The sequence below is a fragment of the Procambarus clarkii genome, chromosome 40 (assembly GCF_040958095.1).
Source record: "Procambarus clarkii isolate CNS0578487 chromosome 40, FALCON_Pclarkii_2.0, whole genome shotgun sequence".
NCBI classification, from domain to species: Eukaryota; Metazoa; Arthropoda; class Malacostraca; order Decapoda; family Cambaridae; genus Procambarus; species Procambarus clarkii.
The window spans coordinates 15,137,664-15,152,477 of NC_091189.1; the positions used below are offsets into that span (position 1 = coordinate 15,137,664).

The following is a 14,814-nucleotide window of genomic DNA, read 5'->3' on the forward strand; positions in this document are numbered from 1 at the left end:
CGAGTCATCACACACTGTGCCACACTTATGGTCCACGAGTCATCACACACTGTGCCACACTATGGTCCACGAGTCACCACACACTGTGCCACACTATGGTCCACGAGTCACCACACACTGTGCCACACTATGGTCCACGAGTCTCCACACACTGTGCCACACTGTGGTCCACGAGTCATCACACACTGTGCCACACTATGGTCCACGAGTCATCACACACTGTGCCACACTATGGTCCACGAGTCATCACACACTATGCCACACTATGGTCCACGAGTCACCACACACTGTGCCACACTATGGTCCACGAGTCTCCACACTGCCACACTGTGGTCCACGAGTCATCACACACTGTGCCACACTATGGTCCACGAGTCATCACACACTATGGTCCACGAGTCATCACACACTGTGCCACACTATGGTCCACGAGTCATCACACACTGTGCCACACTATGGTCCACGAGTCACCACACACTGTGCCACACTATGGTCCACGAGTCACCACACACTGTGCCACACTGTGGTCCACGAGTCATCACACACTATGCCACACTATGGTCCACGAGTCACCACACACTGTGCCACACTGTGGTCCACGAGTCATCACACACTGTGCCACACTATGGTCCACGAGTCATCACACACTGTGCCACACTATGGTCCACGAGTCACCACACACTGTGCCACACTGTGGTCCACGAGTCACCACACACTGTGCCACACTATGGTCCACGAGTCATCACACACTGTGCCACACTATGGTCCACGAGTCATCACACACTGTGCCACACTATGGTCCACGAGTCACCATACACTGTGCCACACTGTGGTCCACGAGTCACCACACTGTGTCACACTGTGGTCCACGAGTCACCACACACTGTGCCACACTATGGTCCACGAGTCACCACACACTGTGCCACACTATGGTCCACGAGTCACCACACACTGTGCCACACTATGGTCCACGAGTCATCACACACTGTGCCACACTTATGGTCCACGAGTCATCACACACTGTGCCACACTGTGGTCCACGAGTCATCACACACTGTGCCACACTATGGTCCATGAGTCACCACACACTGTGCCACACTTATGGTCCACGAGTCATCACACACTGTGCCACACTATGGTCCACGAGTCACCACACACTGTGCCACACTATGGTCCACGAGTCATCACACACTGTGCCACACTATGGTCCACGAGTCATCACACACTGTGCCACACTATGGTCCACGAGTCACCACACACTGTGCCACACTATGGTCCACGAGTCTCCACACACTGTGCCACACTATGGTCCACGAGTCACCACACACTGTGCCACACTATGGTCCACGAGTCACCACACACTGTGCCACACTATGGTCCACGAGTCTCCACACACTGTGCCACACTATGGTCCACGAGTCTCCACACACTGTGCCACACTATGGTCCACGAGTCACCCCACACTGTGCCACACTATGGTCCACGAGTCTCCACACACTGTGCCACACTATGGTCCACGAGTCTCCACACACTGTGCCACACTATGGTCCACGAGTCTCCACACACTGTGCCACACTATGGTCCACGAGTCACCACACACTGTGGTCCACGAGTCATCACACACTGTGCCACACTTATGGTCCACGAGTCACCACACACTGTGCCACACTATGGTCCACGAGTCACCACACACTGTGCCACACTATGGTCCACGAGTCTCCACACACTGTGCCACACTATGGTCCACGAGTCACCACACACTGTGCCACACTATGGTCCACGAGTCACCACACACTGTGCCACACTATGGTCCACGAGTCACCCAGTGCCACGTCAGGCATAACAATGTCGAACAATCTAACGTTTAGTAATTACCACAAAGTAAGGAAAGCATCAGGGAGGAAAATGACTGGTTGGGCTGTGCCAACGTTTACAACAAGAACTGCCACTTCATGGATCACCTCGAATGGGGGGGGGGTCACTTGCTTGTTTCAAGCGTAGGTTAGACGTGTGAAAATGAGTTTGAATGCATGTTCATAGGAGCTGTCTCGTATAGTTTAAGTGGATAGTTTGCTTCAAGAAATGCAGGAACCAACCGGGCTGTGGTGGGTATGTGGACCTGCGGGCCGCTCCAAACAACAGCCTGTTGGACCAAGTTCTCACAAGTCAAGCTCGGCCTCGGGCCTGGCTTGGTGAGTAGAAAAACTCCCAGAACCCCATCCAGGTACAATCCAGTTATGAACCAATAGACCTGCAGTGTATTATATTCATATGTATTTGAGTGAGAGATAGAACCAGTCAAAAGGCAGAGGAAGAGCAGAACCAGTGAAGAGTGGAGGTTCTATCTTAAGCACGACCAGACAACACGTTGGAAATACGACGGTTCTCAAGTCTCCAACTTCGTACCGATAATATTCCTTACATTGGCCTGAACTACAAGGATCGGAACACGGACACTACCAACAGCCTCACGGATCAAGGTATCTCAGAAGTTTGACCGAGGGGGAATATGTATATATAACTCTGGAAACCCGCCACGGGTAAAGGCAAGGGAAAGTGGAGGCAGGGTGTACCATACAGATGCACAATGCTGTGCTTCCCTGCTTGTGACCCCGTGCTGAGAGGAACAAGAGCCAGACAGCTGCACCCGGTCCGGAACGCGTGCCTCATCCCCCCTCTCTTTCCCTTCCCCTCACTCTTCCCCCCCCCCCCCTCACTCTTCCCCCCTCCCTTCTTCACCCCTCCCCCCTATACCCTTCCCCCCCTGTATCCTCCTCCTTCCCCCCCCCCTCCCATCTACGCGGCGCCACGCACATTCTCTAAAATTAATTTCACCAACACGTTCAAAATAAATCTGGTGAGTGGAAGAAGTGTATAATCTGTGAGCATCTGTGGGAGAGCGGTGGGGAGGGGGTAGGTGAGTGTGGCGGGCAGGTGTGGCCCACCTGCTTGGCTCCGGTGCCAGTGTGGGATGCGGCTATGAGGGCCACACGTGTGTGTGTGTGTGTGTGTGTGTGTGTGTGTGTGTGTGTGTGTGTGTGTGTGTGTGTGTGTGTGTGTGTGTGTCTCGCCCACGCCCTGGCCTGACGTGCCCGACGCTGAAAAAGGCCCACCTAAAGGGGGGGAAGGGAGGGGGAGGGTGGGGGATTGTGTGGTGTTTCAGACCATCAATAATAGTGTCCTCCCCCCCCCCTCCTCCTCTCCCTCACTTGCAGTTAAGTTTGGTTTTTTTAAATTGCCCGACACTTTAGAGGTGTTTAAAATTATCTTCATGACGCCTGGCTCAGCAACCTGAGCGTGTGTGTGTGCCACCTACCGTACCAGTTCCGGCCCATTTGTGCAGGCGGCACCGCTACCCCAGCCCTCGGCACCACCTAGGGCACCCCACCCCTGGGGGCACTCCGTCCCTGAGGGCACTCCGTCCCTGGGGCACTCCACCCCTGGGGCACTCCACCCCTGGGGCACTCCGTCCCTGAGGGCACTCCGTCCCTGGGGCACTGCACCCCTGGGGCACTCAGTCCCTGGGGCACTCCACCCCTGGGGCACTCCGTCCTGGGGCACTCCACTCTCGTCCCACCTATACATGTTCTGCATTGCTTTGTCTAATTATTTTCTTGTTCGACTACACTCTGTGGTATGTAAATGTTTACATTCCTCTTCATAGTTGCAAGTGTTGCAGCTTCGTTTGCAATGTTATATTCCTCCATGACACAGCTCATATATTCGACCACTTTGATGTTTAAGCGTTGGCTATAATGCTATAATATTTGTGGCCAGATGGATGTTGTCACTTAAGTGCTCGTGTTGCAAGGCTTCATTGACAGTTCTCTCTCTCTCTCTGTATGACAACGTGGTGTCTGCCTTCAGCAAGGGACATCTCCAAAAGCCTTTTGAACGGCTTGCATCGCTGTAAAGTTGAGCACCCGTTTAAGAGTCTCAAACTAAATCGAATTTCCTCTCTTTAACTGAAGCTCCAGATTCTTGTTTCTCCTGGTCTACTGATTCGTCTGTTAAAGTATGTGAAGCTGTCAGATACCAAGTTTATATTTATCTGTGCAGTGATACGTAGCAGAGGGAGGTTAGTCAGATTCTTGAATCAGAATCTTACACTTTGATGGCGGCGATTGTCACTGTTCTTGCGTGACGTAGTCTGCGTTTACCTCCGAGACACCATTCAAAGTGACTTGTCTTTGTGATCTCGCGTGTATTGATGGTGTTTATTGTATATTGGGTTAACCTGTTGCTATTGAGTGCTCTTCTGGCCCCATGTTTGTGCTCCATTGATGAGTTGTGACTGTAGCCGGGGGCTGACAGTTTGGTTGTCCTTCAGTGCATGTTACAGCTAATATTCAGACTTTCTTCCTATAAAGATATTAGCCTAGAGAGTGTGGAACACCTCTCGAAATCGACTACACTGCAAATTAACTAGAGATAAAGACCTTGCGGCGTCTCGCGAGGCAGTCAGGGGCCTTGCGGCCTCTCGCGAGACCTCGGCCTTATGGCCTCTCGCGAGACCTCGGCCTTATGGCCTCTCGCGAGACCTCGGCCTTGAGGCCTCTGGCGAGGAGGCAGCCGGGAACATTGCGGCGGCTGTGGAGGAATTCCATGTGGATGTAAAGCTTGACGCTGAAGGGGTATAATAGAGCCAGAGCAGTTGAAGAATGTTGATGAGCCGTGTTTAGATGAGGTGGATATCTTGGTGTGTCGAAGGGAGCCTTTGAGGGAGGTAAACACACTGGTAATTTATGTATGAGATGATCAGAGTTAATACCTTGTTAGTATTTTATGGGAGTGATACATCAAGACTTGCGTATCAAGGCCCGCCGGGGTGGTCACAGGGGCTCCCCACCTCCACACCTCCTCCCTTCCATATCTTTTAGTGTGTTGAAGCAATACTTCAAATTGTATACATTCGTAATTTGTTTTATTATTATATATTTTTAAACAAATAACACATTTTTTTTTTAGACGTACGAAACTTTCTGATAACGGATCGCACTGGAGAGAATTTACTTGCTCAGTCTGATCAATTTTACGAGCTTCGGGCCTGATCAATCATGCGACTAAATCTGGACATAATACGACATCTCGAGGATGGGTTGTGATGTGATGGGAGGAAGAGCCTCAGCTCTCCCTGGGCCCTTCGCTAACACGTTACCCCATCATCATCAACTGCTCTCTTGAGGTACCCGCACCGCCTCACGTTGTCTGAAGCACCCGCGTGATGTCTGGAGGTCGGCAGCCGTCAGGGGGCGCCTCCGTCTCCTCCAGAATGTTACCGGCAGAGATAATTTGGTGGTCATTCGAAGAAAACAAGACTCGTCTCGAGCACCCTGAGGACAACACCCGGGGCTCCACAACACCCGGGGGGCCATATAGTAGATCCTGGCCACGCGGGGGACCATGTTGTTTTTTCCTGGACGCTGTGGGGATCTTGTAGTGTCTGGAGGCCCAGGAAATATGGCATAGGCTCTAGACTGTTAGGGGACCTCACTAGAGCGTCTTGGAGATAATATTTCACTTATTAATGACTCATACATTTGAAAAATGTGTCCAGCTTTGAGTCACTTACCCTCAGGTTTTCGTTTATGTCCTCCTTGTTCTGCCGTGTCTCGCTGTGAACATTGCTTCTTTGTGTATTTTGTAAAGTGCCCTAAAGAATCTTGTATGTCGTTATCATATCCCCCTGTTCTTCCTCTCACCTAGTGCTGAGAGATTCAGCTCCCTCTATCCTTGTAGCTCAGACCGCTCAGTATATCTTTGAACCTGTTCTACGTTTGTGCTATTTGTGATCTGGTAAATAGGTTTATCAGCACCAATGATAGCTTGGCCACGATGGCCGAGCTTCATACTCGATAGCGAGTTCCATGTAGGTTGTATATAGGACCTATCCTGCCAACGTTATTCTACTGAATAACGTCTCTAGATTTACATTTGAGGCTTTGGTTACACCAATATTTTTTTCCATACCTGATGCAGAGCTATGTCCTTCACAGTGCATTCCTTGGACTGGTTAGGAGAGCGACGGCCTTGCAGCGTCGGTGTTCGATCCCCGATGATCCAAATTGTTGTGTATCGTTACTTTGCTCCTGTCCTCATGTTTAGCTCATTGTTCTCATATTCCTTCCAAGTGCTAAATAGTCACCTTACTCTCTGGCATCTTCCCTTTTGCTTCCTTCCTGCGTTGGTCACCTTAAATCCTTTGGTTTTATCCTGCCATGGTAACCTTTGTGTTCTCCGTCACTTGTACGTCACACCGGTGTGTTGAGGTCCCGCCGGCGTCTTGGGTCCCGCCAGCGTCTTGGGTCCCGCCAGCCTCGCGGAAGAATTGTAAGCGAATAGCTTACAGTTCTTAAGAACTGTATGACGCTTACAATAGTAAGCGTCATACAGTTCTTTTTATGGAGCAAATTACCAGGTAACATAATTAACGTGGAACATTGTATTTCAGGCGTAGGTTAGACATTAGATATATAATATATATAATATGCATATTCAGTATATTAAAGTGAGTTTGAGTTGATATAAGTAGGAGCCATACAGACTGGATGTCATTTGTCTAGCAAGGAACTGCGCAAGAACACTTTGCTATTGAGGGGAGAGGTGTTGCTATATAGACTTGAGGGGGGGGGGGAGGTGGACTCAGTAAAAGGTGGTCTCTGCAATAGGTGGGCCAGTAGGGGACTAATCAAGTGGTCTTTGGAGAGGACGATATTTTTGGAGAGTGGTCTCGTGAGGATCCGCCTCCCTCACCCGTCACATTAAATATTAATGACCTCGGGTGACGCACTATGACCTGGAATTATCTCATTTTTGCTCCCGAGGCCGTCCAGCTGCGGCGCGACGGGCCCTTGAGGAGCTGCGGCGCGACGGGCCCTTGAGGAGCTGCGGGGCGACGGGCCCTTGAGGAGCTGCGGGGCGACGGGCCCTTGAGGAGCTGCGGGGCGACGGGCCCTTGAGGAGCTGCGGGGCGACGGGCCCTTGAGGAGCTGCGGGGCGACGGGCTCTTGAGGAGCTGCGGGGCGACGGGCCCTTGAGGAGCTGCGACGCGACGGGCCCTTGAGGAGCTGCGGCGCGACGGGCCCTTGAGGAGCTGCGGCGCGACGGGCCCTTGAGGAGCTGCGGCGCGACGGGCCCTTGAGGAGCTGCGGGGCGACGGGCCCTTGAGGAGCTGCGGGGCGACGGGCCCTTGAGGAGCTGCGGGGCGACGGGCCCTTGAGGAGCTGCGGGGCGACGGGCCCTTGAGGAGCTGCGGGGCGACGGGCCCTTGAGGAGCTGCGGGGCGACGGGCCCTTGAGGAGCTGCGGGGCGACGGGCCCTTGAGGAGCTGCGGGGCGACGGGCTCTTGAGGAGCTGCGGGGCGACGGGCCCTTGAGGAGCTGCGACGCGACGGGCCCTTGAGGAGCTGCGGCGCGACGGGCCCTTGAGGAGCTGCGGCGCGACGGGCCCTTGAGGAGCTGCGGCGCGACGGGCCCTTGAGGAGCTGCGGCGCGACGGGCCCTTGAGGAGCTGCGGGGCGACGGGCCCTTGAGGAGCTGCGGGGCGACGGGCCCTTGAGGAGCTGCGGGGCGACGGGCCCTTGAGGAGCTGCGGGGCGACGGGCCCTTGGGGAGCTGCAGCAGTCAGCGCGCGACGAACCTTGTAAGCGAGGGCCGGCCATCCCGGCAACCCTGGCCAGTGGTCTCTGGTAAACCCGCTGGCGTCTTAGCGGGGAAGCTCGCATAAAAATTCATCATAAAAATTAAGTGGGTTTTAAAGTGTGGGACACGTCGTTATCCCTCTGGCATCACGACTGTGGGCTGTAGCGATCACCCTGATTTATCTTCTTGTTAAATGTCTTCATTTCAATTGGTCAAGATGGAGAAACTTGAAAGCATTTTAAGGCGATGGGCCGAGCAAAAACTCACACACGGTCAAGAGCATATCTTGGTGTGCCTTTGTTTACCGGCCAGACGTCAACAGCTGACCCCCTGCCCCTCCCCCCTTTCCGTGGCCCCCTGCCCCCCCCCCCCTCCCAATTCCTCACCTATGTGCCAACACATGTGACAATAGGATCATTATAATGGTTGTGCCACAGTGACATCACTGCCGCCATGATGCTGATGTCACAGGCGATGTTATTTAAGATAATGTCACAGTAATATTTAGGCTGTCTATTTGACTCTAAAAACTCCTGCGAAGCGGTCAGAGGTCCAACAAAACGAAAAGCTGAAGGCACCGTAAAAGGGGCAGTGTTGTCTTGCAGGAGTAGAGCATTAAGGTCTAAAACCTGTACCGGCATGAACATTTTGACGTCATAGTGACGTCACACACCATGTATGAAACGCTGCACTTATTTTCGTTAAGTTCGATTATCATGGGTTTATAGAGCAGCGATGACGTAGAGAGGGTACATTTTTGCTCAGGTCTTAGACCCTACTTGAATAGAGTATATTATCTCTTCAAACCTTGAAATCTGGGACGTTTATATTGCCCTTTTAATTACGAATTACCGACAAGTCCCTTGTCTACAACCTTGTGTGTTTCTTGTGGGTCCAAGAGTAAGCTTCCCTAAGAGTCCAGTCTCAAATGTCGTCTTCTGATACATGGCCAGGTGTGTCAGGTGTGTGTGTGTGTCAGGTGTGTGTGTGTGTGTGTGTGTGTGTGTGTGTGTGTGTGTGTGTGTGTGTGTGTCAGGTGTGTGTGTGTGTGTGGTGTGTGTGTGTGTCAGGTGTGTGTGTGTGTCAGGTGTGTGTGTGTGTGTGTGTGTGTGTGTGTGTGTGTGTGTGTGTGTGTGTGTGTGTGTGTGTGTGTGTGTGTGTGTGTGTGTCAGGTGTGTGTGTGTGTGGGTGTGTGTGTGTCAGGTGTGTGTGGTGTTTACATTAGACTCCGAGCCATAGATGGCATATTATTATTCAGCCTTGCCTCACACTTCCAGATGGTCTATTTCTCAGTTTCCATGGTCATCAGTTTAATGGTTATGAACGTCTGTTCCCCGTGGGGTTCAAGGGAAGAGGCGTTCTTGGTCGCTTCTTGGGTTCAAGATGTGACATCTTCCTGCCGTGAGACACACGATAGGAGGAGGAATGGAGTACCTATATCATACAGTTTATAATTATCATCACTGTCTTTACATAGTACAGTATAATTATCACTCTGTCTTGTAATAATACTGTATATTTTAAGTACGTTCATACTTTTTTCCAGGAACCATTTGTTTACTTGTATTAGTAACCCTTAAACCCCCCCTAAGTACCCCATCAAGGTTTCTGAAAAAGAGAGATTAACATTTGATTTTGATCAGTTGCTACTCGCCCAGTACTCACCTCGTGGGCGGTAGTGGACAGAGTAGTGCAGATTACAAACATATTAAATTTCAGTTTTCATCTCTAATAAAGAAATTGTTTGACAACAATTACAAAACGCCTGTGGATCTTTGACGCGAATACCGGTTTCAACGTTCTGTCACTCGCATGTAAAATATTAACGTACCAATATGTCAAGTTTCCCGGAGAATATCTCGGCGAGTCTCTTGGATATTTTCATATATATGAGAAACTCGTAATATCTCTTATTTTAGATATTTCCAGTCGGCGGGGGTCGATAATTCCAGATTACTCTTCACTTCGGGTTCATTTGGCCTTCTTAAGGCACCATCGTTCAGCATCAGTGAAAGATCCCTTGGATGTCCCTTCGGTTGTCTCCTGCGGAGTACTTCCGGGACACCCCAACAGCCCAGACCTCAGGAACGGCGCTGGAAAAGGGCAACCCGAGTTTTCCAGGGCAGTTGAGGGCATATAAAGGACCTAATGTGGCGTAGTGTCTCCCGCCTGCCTTCGTTGGGGGTAGGGGAGAGGTGGGAGGAGCCGCGTGCAAGGAGATGATGGTTGTGGTGGTACATATGGTGGTTATAGTGGTGGGGAGAGGGCATATCTAGCAGTGACTAGGTGAAAGGGAGGTCTAGCTCTTGTCCCCTCGGCCCGCTAACCAAGGTGTACCAGTTCTGTTATAACCTGACTATCTCTACGTTCGAATTCTTTGTGATGATAGTGGAGGCAGTGAAGGGGACGAGAAGGGGGAGTGGTAGTGAAGGGGCGGTGTTGTGGTGGTAATGAAGGGGGCACAGTGGCGACTGGGTGGTACAGAAAGTGGTTCAGGTCCTCGACGGTCCCGTCCCCTCACACAAAAAAAGGGAGACGGAGAATGAAAAGGTAAACAGTTTTAAGAAAGGACAGCGATGGTGAAAACGAAATAAATCAGGAGATGAACACGGGAGATAAATCTTTACTGGTAAGTTATCTCCGGAGGCAGTAGAGGCAGGCATTAGGAAGGAAGACAAGAGGAAGATCGTGGTGAAACAAGAGAGCAAGACAGCACAGAAGAATAAATGGTAAATGTTGACATGAGAGAATAGATTATAATACCAAATTTATTGCTAGAACGGAGATGGATGTGGTGTGTGTGTGTGTGTGTGCGTGTGTGTGTGTGTGTGTGCGTGTGTGCGTGTGTGTGTGTGTGTGTGTGTGTGTGTGTGTGTGTGTGTGTGTGTGTGTCATCCACACATCTCGGATGGTTCGTCATTCAGCGCGCATAACATGTTTACTCGGATGGTTTTAACAGTTGTATGGTCTGGCGAGAATAGGACATTAGCCAGCCTTCTTACCTTCCCACCAGCCTCTACTACCTTTCAGACCCCCAACCAGGACCACGTGGACCGAACCAATCGGAATACACCCCTCCCCTCCCTCCCCCCCCCCCCCCACACACACACACCTCCCTCCTCTCTACTCCACCCCTCTGAACCCCCCCCACTACCCTCCCCCCTCCCTCACACGCACATCCCCCATCCACAACTTCTCCGTGGCCTAGACCACCGTCAGGAGAGTAGGGGAAGATATAAGGAACAGCGCCTCATGGGGTGAAGAGTTCTGCCGTCGACTGACTGTGGGTCCTCGCCTTTTGTTTACTGATGGGGGGCTGTTGGTTCGTTACTCTTCCTGGCGGAGGATCCTTGTGGCTGCTCCTGCTTCCCCCTTTCACCAGTCTCTTTCCACTGCTTGTGTTCAAAGCAGAAGCGTCTTTACGCAGGTGAGGAGGATGAGAGTAGGCCTGATCGACGACCGGACCGCGGGGACGCTAAGTCCCGAAAACACCTCAAGGTAACTTCAAGGTATGCCACTCAAGAAGTGGGAAGTGTGTGTACTCACCTAGTTGCGCTTGCGGGGGTTGAGCTTTGGCTCTTTGGTCCCGCCTGTAAGTGTGACGGAGAGAAAGTATGGCAGATCATGCCTCACAAACTGTGTGTTGCTGCCTCGCAGAAGACCTGTGGCTATATAAATCTAGCCATCACGTGCGAGAAACAAGCTGGAGTAACAGGGAAGGTGCCACAGTGTATAAGGAAACATCCAAGATACAGCCAAGGAAGAGTCGTTAGAGTATGGGGTGCTTGTCCAGCGGAGGGGGGGGAGGGGGGAGGCACAGACCATAAACCCATCCTGATTTATGATCTGTGAATGAATCTGCCACAGTGGAGAGACTCCTTCCTGTCAACGTTTGCTGATGACGCGGTAAGAATGGAGGATACACTTACAGTAAGGGACTCTACGGGGAGACCCGGATAAACAACAAGAAGTGTATAAAAAGTGGCTGCTTGAGTTCAACTCCAGCAAGTGTTGGGTAATGAAAATTGTTTCTGGAAATAGGAGGCGCTTTCGAATAGAAAGAAGTCACGGGGATATATATATCACACGAAATCAATATCCTGAGGCGCATATTAGCTGGACTAATATGCATATTAGTTCGGTTCTATATGCAAAGTTAGCTAATGCATATAACGATTATTTCCAGAAAGCTGTACAAGGACTCATTCATGGTTGTATTCCATATTATTATTCAGACCAGTTCTGAAGTTCATGGCATCAGTATGAAGACCTTTTCTCATCAGACACAACGTGAAGCTGAGTAATTCCAGAGGTGTACTCACAGACTAATCTCAGAGCTACTGTACAAATTATTAGGAAGTTCAAGAAACTTCGTCACTGAAAAGAGGGAAGAAACAGGGGGAAACATGATCACAACATACAAAATAAAAGCAAATTGAAAGGGCGCAAACTGTCATTTTGTTGTTACAAGAATAATGAAATACACGTGTGAATTATTTACGTGTCAGCATTACACCAATATAATACATAAGTACGTGAAGAGATGAAGGCAGACATAAGGGTAAATAGAGATCTAGCGGATCCCAAAGAGTTAGGAAACTATTATAGCTATTAAAATTTGGTAGAGATGGGAACCCCAAGAGCTGAAGCTCCGTCCGCATTAGCTTAGCTACGTTAATAGACACAATCTCCTCGTCAGGATAGATAGAATAAATTGCAATGCAACATTTGCAACACGGCTAGTAAGCATAGTTAATGTGACTTCTATATAGTTAGAATCCCCCCCTTCCCCCTACTCTAGTCACTGATAGACAAGTACTGTTAGGCAAGTACGTTTTTCCGTTCCTTTCCCTTCCCTCCTCCCCTCCCCCCTCCCCACACCCCCCTCCCCCACTACCCATCCTCGTCTTTTGTTGCGTATTTGTTCATTTTTTGTGGTGCACCAAGGGCCGAGTCGAGCTTCCAAAACGACTGTTGATCCACTAAAATGTTTAGAGCCGCGTTCCTTCTCCCCCCCCCCCCCTTGGAAGGCCAGTGTGGGGTTCCTTCTCCCCCATGGAAGGCCAGTGTGGGTTCCTTCTCCCACATGGAAGGCCAGTGTGGGTTCCTTCTCCCCCTTGGAAGGCCAGTGTGGGTTCCTTCTCCCCCCTTGGAAGGCCAGTGTGGGTTCCTTCTGCCCCATGGAAGGCCAATGTGGGGTTCCTTCTCCCCCTTGGAAGGCCAGTGTGGGTTCCTTCTGCCCCATGGAAGGCCAATGTGGGGTTCCTTCTCCCCCTTGGAAGGCCAGTGTGGGTTCCTTCTCCCCCTTGGAAGGCCAGTGTGGGTTCCTTCTGCCCCATGGAAGGCCAATGTGGGGTTCCTTCTCCCCCTTGGAAGGCCAGTGTGGGTTCCTTCTGCCCCATGGAAGGCCAATGTGGGGTTCCTTCTCCCCCTTGGAAGGCCAGTGTGGGTTCCTTCTCCCCCTTGGAAGGCCAGTGTGGGTTCCTTCTCCACTTGGAAGGCCAGTGTGGGTTCCTTCTCCCCCATGGAAGGCCAGTGTGGGGTTCCTTCTCCCCCTTGGAAGGCCAGTGTGGGTTCCTTCTCCCCCTTGGAAGGCCAGTGTGGGTTCCTTCTCCCCCTTGGAAGGCCAGTGTGGGTTCCTTCTCCCCCTTGGAAGGCCAGTGTGGGTTCCTTCTCCCCCACTGGAAGGACCAGTGTGGGTTCCTTCTCCCCCTTGGAAGGCCAGTGTGGGTTCCTTCTCCCCCTTGGAAGACCAGTGTGGGTTCCTTTTCCCCCCTTGGAAGGCCAGTGTGGGTTCCTTCCCCTCCCCCCATGGAAGGCCAGTGTGGGTTCCTTCTCCCCCTTGGAAGACCAGTGTGGGTTCCTTCTCCCCCCTTGGAAGACCAGTGTGGGTTCCCTCCCCCCCCCATGGAAGGCCAGTGTGGGTTTCTTTTCCCCCTTGGAAGGCCAGTGTGGGTTCCTTCCCCCCCCCCCCATGGAAGACCAGTGTGGGTTCCTTCTCCCCCTTGGAAGACCAGTGTGGGTTCTTCAGGAACATTCCAGTCGCCGCTCTTCAGGTCCAGATCTGAAGGGTTCCAGCAGTACGTGTGCTGGAAGGTTCCGCTTAAAAAGAGATGTCCGTCTTTTGATTAATCTTGTTATTTCAGTTGTCATTTTCCTCGGCGTGAATACGTCGGCGGCTTGACTTTTTATTCTGGACGCCGGGTTCATGTTTCATGTTCGCTAAAACACGCTGCGCACTCCTGCCGTTTTTGTCGCCAGCTGGGATGCTTTCATGTCTCTTGCTGGGGGGCGTCTCTAGGTCATTTTCTGCTGGGGGAAGGTCTCCAGGTCCCTTCCTGGAGGAAGAGGGGAGAGGGGGGATGGTTTCCATGTCCCGTCCTGAGGCGGTGACGTATCCAGCTGCCATCCTAGGAAGGGTGGGGGGGGGGACGTCCCCGAGCTAATGGTTCAATATAAATAAACCAAAAAGTAGCTTTCACCGCGGGAAGAACACAAGCGACTCCCGACAAGGACCCTTAACACGGCTCTGTCTTCCTAACCTAGGAGTCTTTGCAGTGTGGTCTTTGAAGCTCCAAGCCTCCGCTGTGTGGTCTGGGGAGCCTGGGCTCACCTCTGGCCAGGTCTTGTAACCTGGAGTCGCCTCGATAAGGTCACATTTAAGGACTTTCAACGTTGTCTAGTTGCTTTCAGAAGCAAAGCTACCGAATGGGTTTTAAAAATAAGCTTCTTACGAAACAATTTGGCTCGGCTGAAATACACTCAGCCGGGCTGTGGTGTGTATGTGGGCCTACGGGACCGCTCCAAGCAACAGCCTGGTGGACCAAACTCTCACAAGTCAAGCCTGGCCTCGGGCCGGGCTTGGGGAGTAGAAGAACTCCCAGAACCCTATCAACGCAGGTATCAACCAGGAGTCAGAAGACCTCCCTGTCCACCTGTGTAAATAAAAATGAAAAATTCTAAATGCCGATTTTGACCTGAATAAGTTGTTTTGTGAGTAAGACTAATACAATCTACAGTACAAGTGTGTAGAAGTAGTGGAAGGAGAAGACATGGGGGACAAATGATGAGACGCGAGAGGGAGGCATTTCCTTGACACTGGAGAAGCTGCTTCGTTGATAACAATAAATGTATATTCTGGAGCCTTTATGTGAAGGTGCGGCTGGAGCACAGG

The 14,814-nt window shown here is 51.5% G+C and overlaps 1 long non-coding RNA gene across 1 annotated transcript in view; it reads right to left on the bottom strand.

Moving 5' to 3' along the window:
- LOC138372937 (uncharacterized) overlaps window positions 1–14,814 on the bottom strand; it is a 267,880-nt gene that overhangs the window by 192,546 nt on the left and 60,520 nt on the right. The window lies entirely within an intron of this gene.